The sequence below is a fragment of the Ammospiza nelsoni genome, chromosome 18 (assembly GCF_027579445.1).
Source record: "Ammospiza nelsoni isolate bAmmNel1 chromosome 18, bAmmNel1.pri, whole genome shotgun sequence".
Lineage (NCBI taxonomy): Eukaryota > Metazoa > Chordata > Aves > Passeriformes > Passerellidae > Ammospiza > Ammospiza nelsoni.
This window is the reverse complement of record NC_080650.1, coordinates 5785001-5803983: the sequence shown is the minus strand read 5'-3', so window position 1 is coordinate 5803983 and position 18983 is coordinate 5785001. Positions and strand designations below refer to the sequence as shown.

At 42.9% G+C, this 18983-nt stretch overlaps 1 protein-coding gene across 2 annotated transcripts in view; it reads left to right on the top strand.

Moving 5' to 3' along the window:
* Window positions 1–18983, top strand: part of GALNT9 (polypeptide N-acetylgalactosaminyltransferase 9) — a 130753-nt gene that overhangs the window by 66969 nt on the left and 44801 nt on the right. The window contains exon 1 of one of the 2 annotated variants that reach the window (XM_059485334.1): window positions 6380–6405. The exons of the other annotated variant lie outside the window; for it this stretch is intronic. The gene's annotated coding sequence lies outside the window, so the exon portion shown is untranslated. Of the gene's footprint in view, window positions 1–6379; window positions 6406–18983 lie in introns of those variants that run through there. 2 annotated transcript variants of the gene reach the window in all.

Here is an 18983-nt window from a genome sequence, read left to right as displayed (position 1 = left end):
TTGCCCTGAGCTGAGATTGTACATTTGTACATTTGTGCTCTGACAGATGCAACACCTACAGAAAACTAAGGCCAGGCTGGTAGAAGTCACTTGTAATGTTTATCATGCACACATTATGAATGCTGGGATATTTTACAACTCTGAGGAACCTCCTTGTAGAATAAGAATACAGGGTGCAGGTATTCAATCCTGTTGGACAGGTCATGGTGAACAGATGACTTTGGAATATCAGTCCCTGTGGCCTGGACCTGAAGGAGGTTTGATACCTGTAATCCCTTGCCCTTGGTTTCAAGGTGATGCTTGCCAGCAAGTCCTCCTGAAGCCCAAGGAACTTGTCTTTGCTTAGCATCTGAAAATTAGGCCACTTAATGTTGCATGAACAGAGTTTCCTCATTATAAAGCTGACTGTTTAATTATTTTCCCTTTACTCTTTATCCCCTGCTCCCCAGTACCATGTCCCTGGTGCATGTAATGTGCTCATTAAAGTATATATTCTGCTTGTGGTGAAACACTGAACATAAAATTAGTCCGTTCTTTATATCTGGCTCTTCTTTTTTCTGAAATGGCTACAGACTCCTTCTCACCATTGGACTGAGGAGGAAGGTCACTGCAGCAGGAGTTTATTTTCACATGTGGGTGTGTATTTGTTATTCCAGCATTGCAAGAGGGATGGGTTTGTAAAGGGACTGTGTGAATACACTGCTTATACTTTAAGGTTCAGAATACACAGAGGGGACAGAAAAACTGCTACCACAAATCATCCAATTTTCCTTAAGAGGGTCAGGCTATTACCAGGATTGTGTGAGCTTTCCTTTATCATTGTGCAGGGCTTTGAGCTGTTTGAAGCTTTTTCCACATGGCTGCTCCCAGAATAGATTGAACACTCTGGCAAAACCCTGGCGTGGTTGATGAATAAGGCTCCCAAGAAATCTGAAAGCTGTCGCTCTTCCTTAGGCCAGGAGGACTTGCTGAGTACGATTAGAGCTCCTGGTAAACAGAGGCAAAGGTTTTAATAGGATTATGAAATGGCACTTGCTTGAAGAGACAAGGATTTGAGATGAGTGAGGATGGGTTTTCAGGGATAGGGAACCTCTTAAAGCCTCCAGAAAGCTTGGATCTAGGAAACAGCTCTTTTTCTTTGGGTTTTATTTTGGTTGGGGGCTTTTTTTGCCCTATAAGAAAAGCTAACCCCACTGTTTGGAAAAGGTTTTATGAAAATACAAGAGTATGAGTTTGTTGTGAATAAGCTGTGCGTCCATAGCACAGGCCTGTTACTCTGTGTTTCCAGCCTGGCAAGGAATATACAGTGTCTGCCTCCTAATTTGCAAATCCTACGTGTGATCCCCTCCTGTGAGTCTTTCAGAGCTGTCAGAAACTAGCAGTGTGAAAATGCACAGGAACCTTCTCCCTTCTCTCTAGGCTATTTATAAAACCACTGTGAATTTACCAAGTTGGGGGTTTTTTTAACTCCAGAACCTTCAAGTAAATTGCAAAAAAATCACTTCTTTCCTAAGGCCTGGTGCAATGACCCATGCAGGGATATTTGGTGCCTGCCCCCCACCTGCACAGAGGGGTGCTGTTGACCGAGTGTGAAGCAATGAAAGATAGAAAAAGGAAGGAATACATGAATGAATAAGTAAAGAACAAAAATTAATATAATAATAAATAATAAGATGTAGGGAAGGTGGTGGCCCATGCTTGGCTGAAAACAGTCCCTATTTGAAACAGCTGTGACAATAATCCTTTTCTAATTTTTTGAAAACTATTATCATGTAACTGCTAAGAGAAAAGGGATTAGGCTTGGAGTGTCTGAAATAGATTACATTGCATCTAGTGAACCCTTGTTTAAATTGTTTTAATAAAATGAAATAGGGAAACTCAGTGAAACTAATGAGCTGATTTGGGAGGATACTGTTTTATAACCCAGCTAATTCCCATGAAATCTATTGTTTATTAAAAAATCATGACCTTGAGTATTCTACTGTTGGCTTTGCCCTTTTCTAAATTCCATAGATGGAAATATTTAAATAATTAACCTAAGAGATTTTCTGTATTGAGTATGAACAAGCAGTGCAGCAACAGACTGGGGTTTCCTGCTATGCCTATGGAAAGTATTTAGCGGTCTGCAGCTCTTTTCTAAAGTCCTATTATTTTTTGAGTAAATAATGGTGGTTAGAGTGGTTAGAGCTGCAACATTTTCCTGATGGGGTGACTTCACACTGAAGCCAATGTCTGTTTGCCAAGAGAGGGAGATTCTGGTGTGGTTGAGAAAAAGCACCAGCTGTTCTGGGAAATAAAGGGGAAATGGACACATTTGCAGGTTTGTGATAGTGAGGAAATGGATGGACACTTACATACTGTCACCTTGCACTGTGTTTTTTAAAGGTGGCAGTTTCACCACAAGGTGGATAAATTGGGGGAATTCTGTTAGGACAAATGGTGCTGTTGTCTCACTGTTCTCCAACCAGCTACTGAGGCTGATGGGAGTTATTATTAGCACCTAAACACAGGAAATGACAGCATCCAGTCCTGGCAGACTCCTCTGTGGATGAGCTGCCCTTCATGAGCACAGGCTCAAGAAGACACTCTAAATTCAGGGTAGATCATCTTTGCTGCTCCTGAACATCAAATGGTCTCTCTGAGTACAGAGAGATGTCCCAATAGGAAGAGAAATTCAAGCAGTGCTTGAATGTGGAGGCACACAGGGGTCCCTTTAAGTGAGGGTCCCAAATTATGACCCTGTAAGAAGCTGCATTGCTGTGCAAGCATCATGTGAGTTCCATTCCTGCTGCGAGCTACAGACACACTTAATTATTTAGAAAGGGATCATATAAACATTAAAAGCCTAGTTTATGATTTAACCTAATACAAGCAGTTTATGATGCATCTTTTTATAGTGAGTCATTAATCATTGCACTAAGGATCCCTCTCTTCCTCTGGTGCTCCAGTGATAAGGTGAATGAATTGCTGTTCTTTTCACTTTGTGCCCATCAGCTGTAATGGTGGGTGGAAAGAGATCAAGCATTTATTTTCAAGGATGCTGCAGCAGAAATTAAGTTCTGCTTCCGCCATTAAGAATCCAAACAAATTACATTTTAAAAAATCAGTTGCCGCGTTGATAACTGCGAGTAAAACTCCTTTTATGAGGCTGCTTTATCTCAGCAGCATGAGTCACACCAGCAGGGGTGTCCCAGGTACCTTTGGCCAGTTTTGTGGCGCTGTCAGTGGAATGTCTCTGGGAGCACAGCTCCTCAGGACTGAAAGGAGCTGATCCCAGCCAGGATCCAGCCCAGACCCTGTGTGCTCTCTGCTGCTGTGCTTTAGTTGGTGGTGGAGGCCAAGCTGAAACCATGGGTTGTGTCAACAGAAATGCAGCCCCACTTCTGCCTTACACAAGTACTGTAAAAAAAATCCTGATGTAGATGCACCAAAATCTCTTGATGAGGAAATGAAGCTCGTTACCTAATGGGCTTCCATACACAAGCACATCATTATACTTTCCCAACTTCTGTTGTATGCCCTGCCTTTACTTTCTTTAAAAATAGATGAACTACATTTTTTCTGAGCAGAAATGCTAATGGTAGAGTGTTGAGTAGCGAATTTTTGACCTCATTTTATTACCTTTAGCTAAAGAGATTTAGATTCCTCTGAGCAGTCAGTGTTTTAAATGCAGATTCCAGACTGGTGTGCTGTAATAAAAATGTCACAAGGTTTATGTATAGCAAACTTTAATTCTGAATTCTGGACAATGCTTTTTGCCCTGTGTGATTCATGAGGCCAGGTCCCTAGTCTTAGAGCTAAATAGAAACTCAGTTCTGGGGAGTTACTCAAAGTTCCAGCATTTTTTCACATGTGCTGTGGTAAAATATAAGTGAAAATTCCACAAAAAATAGAGGTTAATCAAAGTGTCTTATTATGGTGAATCTGAAAATACTTCATTTTTATTTGGACCTTTCCCAAGCTATAATTTTTAGTATAAATTAATTCAGTTTTGACTTAAAAGTCTTAAAGCCTTTTAGTTCAAAGACATTTAATCACTTGAACTGTGTTAACAAAACCCCACAGTTGCTGACATCTGAAAAAGTGGCGTGCTCTGTCCTTAGACATGCCTATTCACACTGGAGTGCAATAAATCAGCATTTTCAGCATGAAGTTAAATGCTATTAAAACGTTTCTGAGCAGTTCTACACTGCCTAAGCAAAATCCTGGTAAGTGATGCAATCTGCTGTTATTGGAAGTTGCCCCAGTGCTGAGGCTGCAGAGATCTCAGTGATAAATCTCCCAGGTCTGACCCTCCAGATAAGGTGTGTGAGTAAAGGTGTCCCCTTTCCCCATCTCCAGTTTAATTTAGCACTTTCAGAGGTATTTCCTGAGGTAAAGGAATGCTAGCTAAGCTCGTGGAGCCAAGCATGAAGAAGTCATGAAAGGATTGAAGTTGTGGTGCCTGCATTCCATGAATTCCCAGCTCCCTTCCCTTTTCAGAGCAGGAACTGGAGCTGCTGGTTCTGTGCTGGTGTGCAGAAGTAATGAGCCAGGCCCTCAGCACATCCCAGCTTCAGCATCTCCTGATTCCACTGCAGCTGCACAGGTTCAAGCAGGATGGGATCAGGCTTGGCATTTGTGTCCAGCAGTCACCCAGAGTCACCAAAACCCACCCAGAGTCACCAAAACCCACCCAGAGGCACCACCGGTGGCTGCCCATGGCCAAAGTTTGTGTCCAGCAGTCACACGTTCTGTCTGGAAATGGAGAAAAAATTTGTGGCAAGGGAAGGAGCTCCTGCAGGTGTTAAACCCCAGCCCTGGAGTGTCCAAAACCACCCAGAGTAACCAAGAAAACACCAAAAAAGAGACACCCCTGGGGTTGTCCATGGCCAGAGTGTGCAGGGGCCAGCTCCATGGGCAATATCTGTGCTCACAGCTGGGACTCTGCCAGATCCCCACCCCAAAACAGGTCCAGGGAGAAGGTGGGAAGGCAGGTGAGGACAGGCTGATTGCAGTGATAACCAGCACTGGGGACAGGTTCAAATGTCTGACCTCAGCCACATTGCAAAGCTGAGGGTTTCCTCTGTAAAGGGTCTTCCCCGCATGAAAGAACAGGATGTGTAAACAGTGTCAAGCACAGCCAAACAGCTAAAATGTAGCCCGGATGAAGTTAAGAGTACTTGGGTTTTCCTCTGGCCAGATTATTAATATAGTTTTAATTGTAGTTTTTATGGGATGCATGATCCTGGTTTTGGGGACAGAACCCAAATCCCTCCCTATCTGCAATTTCTTTGAACCATACTGTCCTCTTTTATTTTCTTTCTTATTTTCTTCATTATTTTTATTTTTAATAAAATAAGGATAACTTTAACCTTGCATGGGAAACAATGGTTTCACCAGAACAGAGCAGAGTGGTGCTGTAGCAGGAAATTGCCAGCACAGTACAGGACTGGAGCTTGTGAGTACCCTTAAAAACCCTCTCCAAAGTGGGAGCATTGGAAATGGCTCAGAAAAGAACATCTGCCCATTTGGCTCCTGTATCACATCATGCTCCATCAAGTGTAACATTTCATGTTACAAACTCTTTCATGTACCAGGGCATTATCAAAGCACAGGGCTGGAAATTTCAGATAGAGATCAACAGCAAAAGAACTGAGGGGGGAAAAAAAATGCTTCCTTAATCTTTGCCACTTTCTTCTCAGCCCCTTTCCTGCAGGTTTGATCTCAATCTAAAATGTGTTCCTCTTCAGAGGCAAGTGTGAGCTGGATGAGAGAGAGAGGGGGAAAATGAAGAGGAGGGTGTTAATTGAGATTGAAATAGGTTTCACTTGCCTAATGATGAGTCTGAACCAAACACTAGAGATGAGCTACAGCTGTTCAGAAACTTTCTGATACAACATATTTTGTGTTGCAAAATAACAGCTCGTCCAGAACTCCAAATGGTCTGTAGGACTCTAAGTTTTGATGCTGATTGCTGAAAGCTTGCCTTTTTGGGCTGTTTTGTACCAAGAGGTGCCCAACAGTCAGTCTTTAGCTTGCCCCCAGCACACCTGGCAAAAGATTTCTTTGAGTTTTTCTGGTACCATTTTGAATCTCTCTCAGAAATCCTTAAAAAAAAAAAAAAAAAACAGTTCTGTGGAAAGCATCCTTTTTCCACACAAAAGGAAAGGAAGATGTGAAAGTGATCCAGGATACCAGCTGTTCCCGGAGAGAGGGGATGCCCCTTTCCTAATTGACTTTTTGAGTAGCTCCCCAGCTGGTTCTTGTTCTTTTGGGGGGGTGAGAGGTTTAATCAGGAATCTCTAGGAAACATAAAGAGCTCTCAAGATGGGAGGAGTCCTTTCAGCCCAGATTTCTGCAGTTGGAGCAAAGATTTGGCTTGGAGCCGTGTCCTGTGTGCTCATCCCCAGCCCAGCAGCCTGGGTAAGTTCTGCATGTGTGGGTCACAGCCCACACTGTCCCCTTGGCAGTGACCAGGGCTAATGTGCTCACTGGGGAAATGCTTTTCAGCCTTAGGGCTGAGTGCAGGTCTGGAGGTGGGTTTTAGATATTTAAATGCACAGCTGAGGTGTTACCCCTGCAGGAGTGTTCAGGTCACCATTATTTATGGTTTTAAACACAGAAGTCATCACCACTGGCAAGTGAAAGTTTTTGTCTTGGGAGCATGAGGGTAACAGAGCTGATCTTTGAGAGTTGTAGGCTTGGAGGGTTAAGAGTTCTGGGGCCTGGGTTTGCTTGGCTCTGTTTTAATTCTGCCTGGAAGGCTTTGCAAGGTGATGTGACATTTTCTTGCTGTACCATTTTTGGTCTGCTAAAGAAATCTCTAACTGGCTAATAATTATCCTTGCACTAGTGTCACCTGAATAAGGCAGAGCATGTTGAGCTGACCTGTGTGACAGGTACCTCTGAGCTGAGGAGCAGGGGAGGATTAATTCATGTAGCTGTGTTGTTGGATAAAGGTCCACTCCTCGGTGCCAAATTTATCATTATCTGCATTGTGTGTAACACATGGAAAAAAGGCAGCTTAACACTGTGCTTGAAAGGGCATTTTGTGTAGAAAGAGCAGCAGATTAGCCAGCACTGAGAGGTGAGTTGGTGCTTCTCCCCCAAAGAGCCAGAACAGGGAACCAGGTCCTTATCTGGCCAAGCACAGACAGAAAAAAAAAATTCATTAAAATACTTATAGCCACAAAATTTCAAGATGCTCCTAAATTTTGTTTTCTACTCAAGAAAAATTGAGAAACAGGTTGGCTGAAAAGTTTTATTAGCATGTTTATTGTAACCCAGCTCTGTGTGCAATTTCACTGCTGGCGTGCTGCAGCCAGTCTAGATTCACACAGATAAATTCCCTCTGTATCCTCATATGTCATTGTTTCTCTTCCATGAATATCAGATTAGATTTCGTGGCAGTGTTAGACATATATTTAACGTGCACAAAAGCATTGGTCAAAATGCCAATTGCTTTCCATTGGTAGCTTTCTTTCAACATAATGGAAAGGTGTTAGCTGTTTAAAAGAAAGGGAAAACAAACACAAAATGACATAACTGTCATTTCTATTTGTAGTCTAGGCTTAGAAAAAGCAGATCTCACTGAAAAATCATATTTAATATGACATACAGAATTTATAGCATGAGAAATGCAGCCAAGGAGAACCCAGAGAAGCAACAAAATCCTTTTGCAAAATCTGTTTTGGGTGCAACTGCATATCACATAGTCAAGTGTTTTGACTGTGATAAAATAATTTATTCACGTGTTTTAGTAAAACTGTGGTTGAATATTTCTTCCTAAAATGCCACTTAGATTTCCTCTGTGTCTCTGAGAGAATGTAATTTGCACAAATATCTTCCTATCAGAAGAAAAGCAAATGATTCAATAACCTCAGAGCAGGTCCTGTCTGTAATTCCTGGCATGCTCTGAGGAAGTAGGTAAGAGAGTTTGGTTTCATTTAACCAAGGGAAACTGAGGCAGAAGCTCCAAAGATGTCCCCATGGGATGTCTGAGAGCATCTGGTGGCAGAGTCAGGCTGAAACTATTTAAAACAAACTTTATTGTGTTTCTCTACTAATTGGTCTGAATTGAAAGCCTGAAATGATTACCGGAGGTTACAGCACCTGCATGCATTATAGGAACTGCACTTGAAATTCCTGTGTTCCTGTGGGGCCTGATTGAGTGAAGAAAGGACAAGGGTGATGGACTTGAGAAGGAATGAGTGAGTCCAAAGTTCTGGGTCTGAGTAGGAGTGCAAAACATACTCAAAAATCCTCTTGAGATTTGTTTTTCCTGTTCCTGTTTCCAGCTGGTATTGCCACGTTCTGCTGGCAGATTCCTGGTGGCTTGCAGAGTTTCTGATACATCTTCTGTGGCCAGATCCCCACTGTCCCTGATCCCCCAGGGAGGAGAGGTGGTGTCATTTTCTGACTCTGCCTCCCCTCCCCTTGCCAAGAGCAGCCCTTGGGGCCGGTGTGGCAGCTGGGGAAGGGTGGAATATCCTGCCTGTGCACACACATATCATATTCCTGCTTCCCTCCCTTCTTATCCCTCATCAAGAAATCCACTGGCCCCTGAACCCTTGTACTGCAGGAATGTGCAGTCTCAAGCTGGGATGCCTTGGAATGGCTGCCTAGAACAGAGGCTAGATGAGTTAGAAGGATAAAGTGGGTATTTATTAAAGGCCTTTAATAGATCCACTCTGGGCAGCCAAAAGCCTTGCAGAGGCTACACCCAAGATGGACAATGGTCACAAGATTTTTAGATATAAGTGTGGTCTGTTTGCATATCAGGCATTAATCCTCCAATTACAGCTTCAGGTAATGAAGTCACATTCCCCCGGTTTGCTCCTTCCCCAATTCACTTTTGTCCATACTTTTCAGGGCCTGAGGCTATGAGGTGTCCTTGGATCACAGAGGGATTGTTTTGCCTAACTAAAATGTGAAGACAATTAACTACACTTTCCATGGAGTTTAGAGCTGGGCACTGATGCAGTATAGGCTATGAAAAATGCAAAATCTAAAATCTGAAGGCATCAGCTGCCCTGGTGCATGAGCTGGGCTGGCTGGTGGGTGTGTGAGCACCGAGCTGTGAGTGGTGCTGTGTTCCCTGCCCTCTGTCTGTGCCCTCCTGTCCTGCTGCTGGCCCCGGCCCTGCTGCCCTGACACCGCTCCTGCAGCCCATCTGCCAGAGCCTCTGGGGCACGCTGACAGTTCAGCTCCAGTTAGCTGCAGTTCAAGGTCAAATAGGACTTTAAAATATGAATAAATGTCAGGCTTTGCTGGCACATCGATCTCAGTCTTTTTGATTAGTGCCAGATCGCATGAATAAATTAGCCTTGACAGGTGCGATAAATTGTATGGACTACTGATCTCAAACAGTAAATGTTAGAGAAGGACGTGGAAGGCCTGGAGGGGAAAATACCCTCTGCAGATGCTTGCATTAAATGAGGTGAGCTTTGATACAGTGCTCAGGGGTGATCTTCAGGCAGGAGGGGGCCTTTTGTTCATTTGGGATTCTGTGCCAAGCCGGGGCACGTCTCCGGCTGTGGTGTTGATTTCCTTTGTCAGAAGGAGTTTGGGTCGCTGTGCCTTGTGAAGCGAGAGGGCTCTGGATCCTGTCCCACCCACTGCCCTCCCCACCCTGCCAGGGCTGTTAAAATGGCCTGGGCTCAGCCCTTCTGGGTCCCAAACAGCAAGCAGGTCTCCAACTACAGTAAAACAGAATAGAAGGCATTGGAAGTGTCTCGTGGTATGTTGTCACGCTGTGCTGAACACTGTCAAGCCACAACTGAATTCTGCATGTCAGATCTTGGCTTTGCAGGGTCTTTTTACTTGGAAACCAATGCTGATATTTAGAGAAATTCACATGACAGAGTACATGCTTTCTTTCTCTATGATTTCCTGTAAAATATAACTGGGATGCTTCATTTCTCTTTTGTGCATAAATTTTAGCAATGCCAATCACTAGTTAATTTTATTTTTATAAGAGGTGTTTCTCTTTTGTTGACTGCTAAATGAGCATGTGAAAATAATTTGAGGACAGGGTAGGGGTCTTATACTGCTATTTCATATATCTCCACCTAAGAACTTTCAGTTTTCTTAAATCAATAATCAAATATTGTAATCCTCTCCAACATGAGACGCATCACAAAGCCAGACTTTGTCACAGACATTTCAACTTGTTCTTTTGCTGATACCCTTGAATTAAGCATGCCCTCTTTCTGCAGCACCATGCACACATTCTGTCTCCCCATCTTGATAACTCATCTGTGTGTTTGTGTACATAAATCTGTGTATTCATATTTATATGTAAGTAGAGATCATGGACTAGTGCTCATTTTGGGCCATTCTTCCTCACAAGGGCATCTGTGAAATACTTGGATTTATGCTGAGACACTGAGCTTCATAGTGCAGTTAATCTGAAATGCACATTTCTAAATGCAGAAGCATTTTTCTCTCCAAAAGCAGAAAGGTATGGATGTGCTATATTTTGTAGCAAGAGAATTAAAGAGAGAACCTTTGTGTTTGCCTCAATCGATTTTACAAAATGAAAGCAGAGTCTAAATTCGGTGGATTTTAAATTTCCATTGTGAATGTTCTGCACAGCTCCATTTTCTTAACTATAAATATACAGCCACCAGTTTTGTTCATAAATTGTCCCTTTAATACACATAATCAATAACATATGTATAACCTAAAAGAGACTATTACAAATTTGTTGTTCATGTGCCAAAATGTTTGAGTGCTCTGATGAACTGATACATCTTCAATGCATGTGTAGTGTTAGAATGGAAGGAGTTATTAAAGGGATTTTACTTGTATAGAAATGCCTTTTTTAATATAAAAATAAGGTGATTATCTTGCTTACAAAATCTTCACCAGATGGGTGATATCCTGCACACACAGGGCTAAGGATGGTGTTAAGAACAGAAAATGGGGTGTATGACAGAAAGGAGGGTCAGCTGTGGTGCTGAGTGGGAAGAAGCAAATTGCCTAGTAAGAAGGATTTTGAGAATCATAGAGGAGCTCTGGGAAGATTAGCCAATGCAGGCAGGTGTCTCCAAGCCTCAAAATGTGTGCTTTTCTGATTACTGGCATTAGAGGGGGAAAAAATAAATGTTTACAAAGCGATAGGGAGGAGAATGAAGATTATATTTTGAGGGCCAGGGAAGTATTGTGCCAGATTTAGGAACTGCAGAAAAAAATGCTGTTGAAGTAAACAGATAAGAGAGAAGCATTAGTATTGCTAGAACTGGGGCTTCTTGAACACACGCCAAATGAAATGTGGAGGGATTTGCTCATAAGAGTCGAACGATCTTCAGTCAAAAAGGCTGCAGAGATTATTAAGGATGTTTTTTTGCATTCCTACAAAAGTGCTTGCCTGTTTCCACTCATAATATCTGTTATTTTTCTGATCTGGGGGCAGGGCAGCAGAATGGGACATGGCTCTGATTCTGTGTCAAACCAAGCTTTGCCAGGAACTTCCTGAGAGGAGAGGTGGAATTTTGGTAAAGTCAGTTTGGAAACGATCTCTGGTAGTACCAGCTGCTTGAAATGAGCCTGGCCCATCCCTGCAGGGGATGGAGCTGTGGATAATGGATCAGGGGGCCAAGCCCTCAGTGCTCTGCAGTGAGCACCCTCAGTGTTAAACCAGACCTGGTATAAACTGAATCAGTCCATTAACTTTCCTCCTTCACCTTGCCTCCTCCTTCCCATCTCCTCCCTAGGCCATTTTTTAACTTGAGGGTCAATGTGTTTTGCTTCTGGGGTTGTGCTGAGGTGTTCCCTGGGCTGCAGCAGAAGTGGGAAGGGATTTTGGAAAGCTGCATTCAGAGCCAGGCTGGTGTCATGGTGTGCCCTGTAGCATTGTAGGTGCTTTCATTTGAACAGGTTACCTGTGGCTGTCTCCAGCTGGAAGCACAGCAAAAATAATTGCTGAGGGAAATGTGGTTCATTTTTCTCTTTCCTCATTAATCCCTATTCAGTATCTCTTCAGGAAGATGCAGTGATGTGTCAGTGTGCTATAACTTACTTTCTCTCCCTTTCCATTCCCTCTGCCTGTTTTAATTAGGCACAGCCCTGTTGTCCATCTTACCGGAGCAACATTTCCTGTCATGTCAGATGTCAAAGGCAGTTTCTACATGAAAATATGGCAAATTCTCACACTTCTTAAGATGGCTTTTTTAGATCTTTACATAAAGTTTTGTCATTCTGCATACCTTGTGGTGCACTGACATTTTTTTCTAGAGTCTAGATGTGGAGGCCTGACTGTCAGCCACATCCCTATTTATCCCTAGGTGCTTTCACAACAGTCTATGGGCTAAACACAGATCTGCTGTCAGTTCTGCCTGGCAGAACCAAAGCAGGGCTAAGGAAGGTGTAGATGTAACCAGGCTGGTTGTGTGACAGGCACCAGCTTGGCAAGCATGAAAATGAGACGCAGAGGGAGGTACGTGTTTGACTTTGCTCAGTTCTCAGCCCTGGCAGGCAGGTGTGCTATGCAAGCAGCACTCATTAAATCCCCTCTAAGGCAGTCTGGGAGGTTTGGATATCTTTTGCACATGGAACTGGCAATAAAGGAAGTGTTTTGTGGAGATGAGGCACTGAAGTGTGTGAGACAAATGCCCAGGACCAAACCATCCTGAGCTGTCCAAGGTCTGTGCTGAAAATTCATACCCTTTTCCCACCTTGCTCCAGCTTTTTTCCCAGTCTTAAATCCTTTCTTTCTGGCAAGTCTTTAGACTTTTTCTCCACCTTCTGTCTCCTGCTCTTGCCAACGTTTCTCATTCTGTTTCATCACTTTCCTCTCCCTCCCTCCGCCTCTCCTGGCTCAGCTCCACCAGGCCCTAATGTTCCACATTCTCCTCTAGCTGTGCCAGTGACTTATGAGCTCAGCGCTGCTGTGGACACCAGACCTCTTAAGCACCTTAGCAACTCCCAGGAAAGCTCATAAATGCCTTTCAGAATGGATGTTCAAAGTAAGAGGAGCATTAAAGGTTTGAGGAGTTTCTTGCCTAATAGGAGAAGCCTAACTAGATGAGAAGGAGAGAATCTATTACTTGGGGAAGAAAAATATGGATGCCTTTTTAACTGCAAGAACAACTAACCAGGTGTCCTGTCTGTGACATGAAGTGAGAGTGTAAAGGAAATGTTTTAGTTTGGACAGAAATTAATGCAGAGGAAAAGCAGGAGAGGCTTATGTTTTGTAGGGAAATTAACCTTTGTTGATCATAGAGCTTTCTTTTGACATCCCCTCTGACTGTAGAAAGACAGTGGGGTAAAGACTTGTAGAGGTGTTATGCTTGTTATGTGTGAAAGTAAAATTGGAAGTAGTGACCTCAGGAAATGAACACAGAGGTGAATGTAAATAGAATCTGATTAATGATTGGAAGGAGGGCTGGACTCAGATGCACAGGGAGAAGACTCTGAAACCCTCAAGGTCTCAAGAATGAATCCTGTTCTGAGGTTTGTCTGCTGTATCCTCTATACCTCTGTTATCTCTTTCCTGATTGTCTGTTCTGCTCCTTTGGTCTCTCTTTCTCTGTGTGGCTGCTTGTTTTTCAATGCTGCCTCCTTTCTTTCCATCCACTCGTGCCCCTCAGGTAGTTGGACAAAGTAGCTCAGAATTATCTCATGCTAATGAGAATTCAATGCCGCCTCTCTCCCACTTGATGGAAACAGACCCTGGGGCCCCACACTGCACAAGGAGCAGATTGCATAATATGGACACAGTTTTAGTACAAAAACAATCATGGGGTGTAAAAGTGGAACAGAAAACAAATTTTAAATCCTTACAGTCCCTTGTATCATTAAATCCTGGAAATGTGGGCTGGGGGAATCCCTCTTCATAGCCAGGGCAGCCAAATTGTTTTAGGGATGGTTTTAATGCTAATAACTGCCTGATATCATAGATAGGTTATTTTGGTTGATTAATTTGGATGTTTCAGCTTATGTGCATGAGTATTCCCAAACAAAAAGTCAGGGGTTTTGCCAATAACTTGGCTGTGGTGGCATCAAGCTGTGGCTGACACTAACTGTGCCAGCTTATGAATTTTGATCCAGTCAGTCTTTTCTCTCACTTTGAACCAAAACATCAAAGTACCTATTTATTATTTTTTAAGCAATCACCTGTGGATTTCTATTGGTTTGCATCAGTAAAATGTTACTGGAGGGAGTTCCTGTTGATGTTCAATGCCACATGATTTGAACACCCTATCAAACAGATGTGCACAGGCAGCTGCCTGCATTCAGGGCTGTTTTCACTGAATGGTCGAGGTGCAGATTAAACAATGAGCCCGAGCACACACTGCAGCACTGCTGACATTCAAATGGCCAAATCCAACCTAAATCGGATATGATTGGTGCCATCAGTCTGAGACACGCTGTCTAGTGTCTGCAGTTATGCTTTTGTTTCATGTGGTTTTAGGAGGTGACTCCTCTGGGTGTCTGCCTTAATGGGCTCTGGCTCCTGGAGAACACAAGCTTTGTGTTCCAGAGGAACTGAACTCTCCATCAACTTGACTGCCCAACAATGGGAGCACTCTGTCACTGGTGTTTCCTAGTGATTGACAGTCAGGAAGGCACTCTAGAGTGACAGTTTAACACTTTTCTGCATATCCTTTTGCTAGGTTGAAGTGACATCCATGTGTTGGCTCCAGACAGTCATTTATAAGACTCTGTCTCCATCTCAGACTAGTGCCAGATGAAGCATTAGATGTCATCAGCTGTGACAACGTGGTACCCACATTTCCAGCCCAAATCCTGGCTGGAATGTGGTGTGTCTTCTGCTCTATGTAGGCATCAAGAACCAAGGAAACTGATAAATTGTTGTTGGGGTTCATTTTCAGAGTACTGTCTAGGCATTTCCATTAATATTAATAGGAATTTAGCAGATAAATCTCCTTGAATAACTTTTAGAAAATTTACCCTTAATGTGCCTTACATTTCAATAAGCTGAGCTGTGTTTTGAAATTCCATTTGAGAAGGGTAAAGTGATAGATATAATAACAAGGGATATGCAGAAAACAGTGGGATGCATATTTCTGTGTGACACTAAAGACTCACAGTACTTTTAAATCAGAGCATCCTGGAATGCTATTAATGAAATCCCCTTTAACCTTAAGGGGTAATTTTTACTAAGTGATCCACAGGGGATTTGGCTGTTAAATTTCCATTAACAGTAATGGGATTCACAATATTACAAAGCAAGTTCCCCAGTAGCCATGCTGAAATTCTACCCCCTGCAGCAATTAATCATGCCTGTTGGGCTCGTTAATGGAAATATGAAGCAGATTATCTGGCTAATCATGATGTGTGATCAATTGGCTCTCCTGCAATCATTGATTGCCAAAGAGTCAAAGCCAGCTCACAGCTTTTGTAGCCAACAGGACACAGGGGTGTCCCTGTCCCAGGTGGAGGTGCCAAGGCAGCTGCAGCACATGGAGAGCACAAACCAAGGCTTGCAAGCAGATGTTCCCCCTTGGAATTTCCTGTCTTCCATCTCCAGCAATCCTGCAGGGGCTTCCTTCTTTGCCCTGCGTGTAGCAGTGTCCTTTTTATTCCCTTTTCTTTTTCATGCTTAGTTAAATCTAAGCCACTTGGTGGATTGGTTTTGGGGCCTTTTTCTTCACTAGCATTCTGTGAAGGCTTCACATTCTGCCAGGATTTACCTTTAGCTGGGCTGCAGACTCAGCTCTGGAGGGTATTTTTTGATACACATGATGGTATTATGGTTAAGCTAACTGGCAAACATGCAAATCCAGGAGTCCCATGCAAAATCAATAGCATTTCTTCAGGCAGCAGCACAGTAATTTATAGCCACCCTGCATGACTCTGTCGTTTTCCTAATGAATTCTCCAGTGTGCAGGGGTGCACTAAACAACAAAGATAAATACTGGTGTGCAGAGGAGCATAATACAGATTTATAGCCATAACAGCACACAGAGTACAGATGTTTTGCAAGCAACCAAGATTGCTTTATGAGCTTTTGCAAGCAGGGGTATCTGTGTTGTAACTAAGGACTGGTTTTCAATGGAACTTGAAATTAATAAAGCAACAGGAATCTTCTTAAAATACATTTTGGCACCATCCCAGCAGCAGTGTTTTCTGCATCCCCACTATGTGGTTCAGCTCTTACTGAGATGGCAGAGGTTGGGTGCTAAAAAGGGAGAATCCTGAAAATCACCTGAGCAGCTGTGACACTCATGTCATTGAAAAAGGACACTTACAGGGGCACAAGGCAATTCTTAAAATCCCTCCCAGAATGTGCATGAGGTTAGCCAGGCACCAACACAATGAAGAGCTTTTCATTGCCCACTCTCTTATTTGGCACAGAAACATTTAGTGCCTTGTTATTAGCTTTTATATATTCAGGACCTTATTTCTGTGGAAATCTTGATTTTTATTTTCCTTCTTGCTGGGGAAAATAAACCAAACTGCTTCTGTTGTTCTGTGTTTCTGTGGGGATCTTTACTAATGTACATAATATGCAACAGCTGATGGCAAGTGGTGATAAGTTGCTGATACCACGGGGAGCTCTGGAATGAGTGGTTTACAAAGCCCAGTAAGTAATAAAAGTCCATAAACAAGACACTCCACAGAGCATCAGAGTGACAGAATTTTGGCTCCAAGATTGAGGCTGTTTGGCTGGTATTGGAAATCCATATAACATCCTTCCCTCCTGGCATCTGCTACTTTGAGAAGGTTCAGTTCATTACAATAACAAATTTCAGCTAAGCCTGACTGCAGTCTGTGGCCCCTTGGATGGATCATTCCACACATGAACATCCCCTGGCTTGGTCTCACACTGCTGGGTGCTGCAAGACAGGGCTTCTGTGGTCATTTGTCACTCCCTGACTCCAAGCAGGGTACATGTGCTGATTTGTAGTTAATGCAGGTGATCTTTGTAGCCTTTCTGATCAATCCAACCTAATTAAAGGAGTAATTCCCTGGTTTTAGGTCCAATTTACCTTTCCAAGATGGTGTGAATGCCTGCAGCTGAACTAATAATGAGGTAGCATCTTAGAGCCAATTAAGTGAAAATGAATCAGTAGAGCCCATTAGACTTGGTGGAGTTCAATAAGGGATGGAGCAAGTGAATTTTTCCTTGTTAGGAACTCTGGTGTCTTGTGGAAAGTTGGAAAAGTCACAGCAAGTACCTTCACCCAACACAGGAATGTCAGGCTCTGGGTTCCTGAAGGCAATCAGTCTCCTCAGCCAGCAAACTGATGGTTTCCTGAAACAGCTGTGCCTCTTTAGAGGTTAGGCATTCAGAACAACCTATATGGAACATATTTCTGGGTGTTATTTTTGTGAATATTCTTGCAGATCAGCCCTCATCCATAAAAAGATTCCATTAATGAAACCAGCTGTGGAATAGGAAGGCAGAATGGTGTTATTAGTGACTGCAAAACGCCTTCAAAGCACTATGCATCATCCAAATAATTTACTAAATGGTTTCTGAGAAGAACTATTAATTAACTGGCAAGAATGAGGCACATTAACATTTGTTTATTGCACTATGTCTGTTGGCCTCGTGGGCTTGGACCAGAAGAGAAATTATCACAGAGGGGTAAATGTTAGCTGTGCCCTGCATGGACAGAATATCTCAGTGATTCACACCCTGAAAGCTGCTTGGGATTAAGGCCAGACGTGAAGCTGTGGTGCTGCAGCTCTTTGAGCCTCAGTCCTGCCCTCCTGTCCTGCCTGATTCCCTGTCCTCTAGAGAAACAATTCAGTGGTTGCATTTTAATTAGATATTTAGTACAGTGCAAATCAATTTGATGAGAAGAAAGAACACATTATCAATGTAATTTAAAATATGCATTTGTTTTTCTCTTCTGAAATGGGGCAGATTTCAAACATTGATTAATTCTGTAATTTTTTTTTCTCTATTGAAAAGTGCATTTCAATAATCCCTGTGATACCAAAGAAAAAAGAATCAGGGTTTTTTTTCAGTCCTTTTCTCTGCTTTATTCACATCTAGCTGTGTTTCTCTTATCTTTGCTTCTGTGTGCAGATCATTAGGGTTTGTTCATTCACAGGTAGAGAGGGATGTGCTGGTATTGGAGAAACACACATTAAGCCTGAATTTGTTCCTGCATCCAGGTCATCGCTGGAACAAGATTAATGAATTTGCTTCTCAGTTTCCCCTTTGAGGGGAGGGAATAAAGTGCAAAAAGTGTGTTGTGTTTACCTGTATGCTAAAAAAACTGACCACACAGTGGCAGCATTTGTTGCTGTAACTCAGCCCCTTCAGAGAGGGTTAGAAAGGCAAGGGGTGAGTAGGAAAGGCTGTTTAAAATATCAGTGTCAGGCTGCAACACAAACCTTGGGCTCAATCTACCACTTCCTCCAGTGTGAATATCCATGAAGGCATTGGAGGGTTTTTCTCAGTGTGTGCTGTGTCATCTGCACTGTTCTTTTGTCACAAAGGGGGAAAAGCTAATTGAATGATTCAGACATGTGAACAGAGCTGGTTATCACAAGTGTTTTATGCTTCCTTGTCATGTGCAAGTGGGAGAAGATGGTTGTACAGCTGATGAGCCTATTAAAAAATGGATCTATTAAATAGGCCCATGTCTTTGGTTTCAGTGATGAGATCTTAATCAGAGCCTGACATTACCTTGCTTTGCAGGTGAAGTTTTCAGTGATATGTTCCACACATCTTGTAAGCAGCTGCTGTGGACAGAATCTCCAGCCCAGTTGGTCCGGTCAGGTGTGTGAGCTGCTGTCGGGACATCTGGCCAGTGCTGAGCCATCTTTGCACAGTTTAATTTTTTTTAATTTTTCTAATGCTGTATGGGTACAGTAAGTTGACAAAGTGTGAAAGGCTCTTCTCTGCCTTTGTTCCAAGCATCTCAGTGAGGTTGGTTTCCTTCTTGCATGTTGTCTCTGTGTTTACCAACTCCAGTTTCAGATTGCTTTAGATTGCTGCTCCAGCCGACATAAATGCATTTCAGTGTGCAGTGTTTCAAAAGGGTGCCACTAAACCACTTATTCATGTCAACACT